The following is a 6,519-nucleotide window of genomic DNA, read 5'->3' on the forward strand; positions in this document are numbered from 1 at the left end:
ATAGTCAGCGGAGGGACTTCCGCCAACGGCGATTCCCAAGGCCACGCTTCACTTTGTCAACGACCGCAACACGGCGTTGCAGTCAAAACATGGTCCTCCGGGACAGGCAGGGGGATGCGTCAACACAGTCTTCAACGGCCCTGATCAGGCATGTTGACCCCCGCCACTTGGGTATCAAAGATTGGGTTCGCTACCCAATACTTTCTGCTCAGCGCAGCTCCCCTCAACAAATAATACACTGGCCATACAGAGGTCTATCTTAGCCGGGGAGTGGAAGACTCCCTAGTGGGCCTAGCAGGGGCCCACCCGAAAGGGTTTAAAGCGTTTGCTCAGTAAGTCCATGGTTGGCAATGCACTGACTCTAATTATGCTTTTGGCAAGACTGGCGGAAGCAACGCTTCGAACCGCTAGGCAACTCCCCAACCAAGATTACCCTGTTTGACTGGGGACTTGGGGGACTTGTACTTACATAGGCATTTGCAAGCATAATTAGCTATAATGAGCCACGCTCATGCTACCGCTAGCGGTACCAACTCCCGCCAAAGGAGTGACCTACGGGAACACAGCCAGGCAGGCTACCGCCTGAGCCCCGGCTTGCCCCAGATCACCGCTGACGCCCCGCCACGCGCCGCGCCAAGACAGCATCAATAGCTCCAGAAGCTGGGGACTGAAGCACATCAGTCCCACATCGAAAACATGAAGAAGATCAGCTCCTTCCTCACCTATAAAAGGTTCTCTCTTCTCTCCTCATTAATTACGGATTTAATACTTACCTACTGTTACTTTGTCAACATAAATACATTGACTAACTTAGGCATCGGAGAAGAGAAGACCGCCCAGCGCGGTCTCCCTTTGACGCCCTCTGTATTTTACTTGACAGGTAGCAGGAACTCTGAGTATCATTGGCAGCGATCCGCTCAATTGGACCAACGTTAGTAGAGGTTTATCTACCGCTGAACATTAAACATTAACAGAATCAGACAATGGGCCTTCACTACAACAAATATGAACTATAGTGACCAAATTATAGTGACCAACCTATAATTGGTCATTAATAAAATGGAATTAATGACCAACATTACCCATTGGTCACTAAAATAGTCAGTGCTAAATTTTTTCTAACTCCCGCTCAATTATTGTATCTTAGTGACCAAATCTATAATTAATAGTGACCAGCTCATGTTTGGCCACTACATTAAATTTGGACACTTGTAGGGAAACGTTGTCGTTTTGGACTTAGTGACCAACTATTTTACATTTTCCTTGGTGAATTTTCAAGCGGGAAGTTTTCAGAGTCGAAAAATTTCGCTGTCTCCAAAAAGTTACAGGCGCGCTTCCAATTCCTGAATGAAAGATGGATATTGTGATACCCATCTTGTTCTTCTCTCACTTCGATTTTGACTCCGACTCCAACTCAAATCTTCTCCGACTCATACCCATCGACTCTGAGTCCGACTCAGATCTTCTCCTCTGCTCCTGTTGCCTTCTCCACTGCTCCTATTGTAAGTATCTCTTTCACGAGGCTTGTTGAAAACTGATTCCACTCCATGGTTGAGCTATTGACTATGGGTTTTTTTTTTTTGGCAATCAAATTGACTTTGGGGTTTGAATCGAGAGGTTTCATGAAGCAATTTGGTACTTGAGTTAATTTTAGGGTAATGAATGTTTGGGTTTTGATTTGGTTTGATTTTCCTTATTTCTAATTTTTATTGATCAGATTGCTTTTCATATATCTATTTCAAGGATTAGCTGGAGACGACGAAGAAGGATTGACAAATAAACGATTGGCTTTTCGTATTTCTGGGTCTGGTAAGAAGTTGCCAGTAGTTCGATTTTTTTTTCCCATGTAACTTGACTTTCTATGGTTGTGTTCTTTTGTATTATCACTTCTATATATTGTGGATTGTGGATTTTAGGAAGTTTAGGAGTTGATTTTGCGATTAACTTGTATTCTGAATTATTTGCTTTACTCTTAAACTATATCCAAAGGGGGCTTTGGTTTCAAGCATGAGTTCTTCTTTGACAGCAATACTTTTTTTTTTTCTAAATCCAGTCTTAACAAAGACTTATGACATGATTGACGAGGATTTACCCATTTTAAGAAAAGCAATAGGGTAAGTTTCATCTCTCCCTTGTCTACATATGATAAGTAATTTGGTTTGCTATGTTCTTTGTATCTTCTTAACAATAACTTGGTTGAAACTTGTGCTTTGTAGGACTGATATACAATGGTATAGTTGAACACGTTTGACACCAAAGCTCAATGAGAAGAGGCTTTACGAGGGCACTAACAATTGGGGAAGTTTCTTCAACTTCTTCAGTCCACCCGAAGTCCCCAGAGTTATAGATGGAAAAGCGGTAAGATTGTCTTCTTTACTTTTGTTATTTGACTCTGGTTTCTTATCTATTCTTATTGGGTGAGCTCATAATTTATTTTTTATACTTGGACAGGTTTCTGAACTTATTAGGAGGATGATTCCAAGTCATACTAGTATGATTGTTCCAAATGATACATGTGTTCTTTAAATTCCCAAATTCTGTGTTCGTTTGTTGTTTGGACCATTATACTGAGTAACTGAGGTATTCCACTTTTTTTTTTCCTTATGTTCTTGACATTGTTCTTTACAGGTCAACCATTCGAGAGGTCATTCCCCATGTTGTGTCATGGTTTGCAAAAAAGTAAAGAGAACCTTTTTTCTCCTTTAATATTTAATAGGCTCATCATCCTCTCTCTCTCTCTCTCAATTTTTATTGTATTTATTTTTACAGTGGACCAACTTCTGCCACCTCTCTCCTCGGTAGTTCACCTATCAGAATATCCAATCTTGCCTCTGGAGGAGTTCTCAACGACCAGGCAGTGCTAGTGAGCACTTTCAATGTTAGTAACCTAATTACACATATAAAAAAAGACTGATATTTCATTATTGTTGGCTTATCACCATTAGCTTTCCATTCCCCTATTTGCGGTTTACATGTTTGATTAGTTGGGGGTTTTGGTATTTGTGCAGGATAAGATGCCGATTTTGGATGGGCAGGACTCTATGATCCTGAGGAGCCTTTGACATATCCAGGCATGATTATCACTATCTTGATTGGTAAAATTTTTTATGTTCTTAATGCTTCATTATTTGGAGCACTGTTATTGTTGATTTGTGGTTTATATGTTATTTTAAGTCAGTATCTTGGCTCAAATTTTGGTAATTCAGACTTTAGTATTTACAACTCTGTTTTTTTATTGTTAAATAACTGCTATTTTTATTCTACTCAATATATTTGGTCTTATTTCAAATTGTTTAATACTAGATACCAATAGGAATGCCACTAATGAAATGATTGTTACTGAGTTATAAAAACTATTTGATGAAGTAGTTAAATATTTCAATTTGTTTAATACATGAGACTTGATTTTTGAACTTGCAGAGGAAACTTGATAAACTAGAGGAAGAGTTTTTCAAAAAGAGAGGAGCACTTAGAGCCAAGTATGAAGAATTGTATGAACATCTCTACAACAAGATATCATACATGGTGATCTACATAATTATACATTTGTATTAAGAAACCTTCTCTATTTGTCTTTTAGAATTTTAGAGTCTTAGGCGGATCAATCAGCATGTCACTTTTGCACCCATTTTGACATTGGTTGATGAGCTTAGGTTGTAGAAACTATCACCCAAACTGGAAATTTAAAAACTACATTGATCTCTTGCTGATTACCCCTGCTTGCCAATTGATCTGTGAGTGCGTGTGCATTCATATGCTAGGAGGCTCATGCTTTGTATCTTTATGTGCATATTTAATTTCTATGGTCATACTCTCCTAAGTTCTTTCAAATCAGTTGTTTTTTTGAATCTCTATGCGGGTGTATCCCAAATTCAGTTCGATGTCCCTGATTCCTCTTTTTTTATTTTTCTCTCTCATTTTGGTTCTGTTCAGTTGGATGTTCTCTTAACCCATGGTCTTCTACAGTTATTATGATACTTTTTTTCCCACTGTTTTTTGTGTGCAAGTTCAGATAATGTCTGATTACTTTTGATCTGATTCATTTTACATATGCAGCAAATCGTGCTCAAGTGAGGGAGTCAAATCAAGGTAGATCAAGCAGTAAGACAAGCAATGCAACTTGCAGAGTGTTGATGGCTGCAAAGTCTACTGCAGCTCAGCAATGAGGAGTTAGAGATAGTCAAAGCTGGTGTCGCTCAGCAAAATGAAGAGTTAGAGGCAGTGAAGGCTAGAGCCGCTGCACAAAATGAAGAGTTGGAGGCACTAAAGGCAAGACAAAATAATAACGACATACTTTTACTTAAATTGACGGCGCAGTTATCCTCTCAAAACTGATGGTATGCATACATGATTCATTTGTGCTGTTGCAATTATATTATATCAAGGAAATATAATTAGTCTATATAGTGAATACTAGGCCTTTCTTAGATGCAGGTCTTACCTACATTAGGATGAAGATTATAACTTGTTGTATATGTTTTGTTATATTGCAGATTGGTCTAAGCTTCAAAAAAGTACGTCTTGCAAACTTCCATTGAAGGCTTATTGAACTTCTAGAAAGACTTGTATGTATTTCGATTTATTTTGAAATTGCTATTAAGGATGGATATTGACATTTGTATATTTTGGATTTGCAAATTTAATTAGTATTTCAGGATAGAGATACATGTCTTATATTGTTTTAATATTGATATATAACTGGTTTTTGAGTACATTTGATTTTATGGTGTTGGAGTATTGAAGGCTACTTTGATTTGTATTGACGCACTAAATGATCAAGTTTGTTTTAACAACTAGGAAAAATTGCCAATTTAGTTACTAATTAAAGTACCAATGATCTAGCAATATGGTCACTAAAAGCATGTCAATGAATGGTTTTCAATGACCAAATTTTGCACTTCAGTGACCATTGGTAACACCTTTAGTGATGAATCTATAGGTCACTAAAGCTATTATTATTTGTGACCATAAGACCGTGGTCACTAAAGACATTTTGAATTAGTGACCGTAAAATCGTGGTCACTAAAAACATTCCGAATTAGTGACCAACTTACATTTGTTGGTCACTAAATAGAATTAGTGAGGGGCCTATAGTGACCACCTAGTGACCACCCAAATTTGGTCACTAACCATATTTAGTGACCAAATTTGTTAGTTTCAGTGACCAATGTAGTGGTCATTAATACCCAGATTTGTTGTAGTGCTTATATCATTAGAAAGCTACGGATGTCTACTTTTTAAAATTTTAAAGATCTTGATTTTGGTACTTCTAGAGTTAGTTATGAACATTTAAGTGAACATAAGTCATAACAGAAAATCTGCTCATGATTTTACAAATATTTATGGAGAACTCAAGTTCTGCGGCACAAGATCGTTAATTCTAATGTTTCAAGGAAGTTGATTCATATGAGGATTCAAAGATGAACTTATTCCTACTTTTACTGAAGATATTTCAAGGTTTTCCCATTTCAAATGATGCAAGGAATCTGAACCCAAGTCTTACTAGGAAACTTGAAGCCGAAGATGAGTAGAATCTTCCCTATATAAGGTAGCATGAACTTCACATGAGGAGGACATCTCGAAAGCACATTGAAGATGCCTAAGGAGCAGAAATGACTCATCTATATTCCCCTTCTTTTCCTTTCTATTCTTTTTATGTTTTTGTTATGTTTTCTTTAGTTATTTTTTGCTAAACCTTTTTCTAGGGTTAGGATAATGCCTTAGCATGATTGTTTATGTAATGTGATGTTTTATTGATGGATTTACAGTTTCTTTATGATGAACTCTTAATCACTATTTGAATTTATGCTTTATGTTTAAATTCTTTGATTGATCACCTTAGAGCTTTGCATCTTGTAATTAGAAGATGAATTTGAGGCATACCTGCCGTATAATTCAAATTAGCTTCTTGTGATTAAGAGTTGTGAATTACATTATTGTTGTACCTGATGTAATTGTTTGCATAATTCCCTTGTTTTTTAGAATGTAATGTGTCCTATGTATTAAATTTATTCCATACCTGGATAGATTGCACGCTAAGATATATGACCTTTGCTGTACCTGGAGAGAATCATACACTTAAGGAAAATTATGGTCAAAGTGTCGTACCTGCACTTAGATACAGAAATTGTTCATCAAAAGAAACAAAAAGTTTTGTTAATTGCATCGAAACATAAATAAGATCATTAGTGGTTGATTCAGATATCGTAGGTTATATCATCTTTGCTTTTCAACTTATAAACTTTGTTTGTTTGTTTTGATCTGTAACTTTCACATTATTTGTTTATTCGAAAATCTAAAAACTGTTATCTTTATCTTGATTGTTTATGTGATTTATGTCCTTAGTTTGGATTAATTGAGTTAGGTTTTAAATTGATTATTAATCCTCATTTACAATAACCTCGTGCTTGCACACTATACTAACGACAATTCTTACGCTTAGCTTGCAAGTTTTAATTAAATTTCACAACACAAAGGTCTTCATTCTTGTGTCAAATGTGTGGAGCCATAAAATAAACT

At 36.6% G+C, this 6,519-nt stretch overlaps 1 long non-coding RNA gene across 12 annotated transcripts; it reads left to right on the top strand.

Moving 5' to 3' along the window:
* Positions 1–1,246: 1,246 nt before the first annotated feature.
* On the top strand, positions 1,247–4,724 carry LOC121051402. Of its 12 annotated transcripts, none has more exons than XR_005805600.1 (11): positions 1,248–1,502; positions 1,618–1,655; positions 1,744–1,809; positions 2,054–2,114; positions 2,217–2,358; positions 2,452–2,679; positions 2,770–2,878; positions 3,009–3,095; positions 3,421–3,525; positions 4,057–4,337; positions 4,494–4,724. It is a non-coding gene; the product is annotated as an uncharacterized LOC121051402 (long non-coding RNA). The 12 variants fall into 12 exon arrangements; XR_005805603.1 differs by having other exon boundaries at positions 1,750–1,809; XR_005805602.1 differs by having other exon boundaries at positions 1,618–1,635.
* Positions 4,725–6,519: the final 1,795 nt, after the last annotated feature.

This window comes from Rosa chinensis, chromosome 2, assembly GCF_002994745.2.
Source record: "Rosa chinensis cultivar Old Blush chromosome 2, RchiOBHm-V2, whole genome shotgun sequence".
Classification (NCBI taxonomy): domain Eukaryota; kingdom Viridiplantae; phylum Streptophyta; class Magnoliopsida; order Rosales; family Rosaceae; genus Rosa; species Rosa chinensis.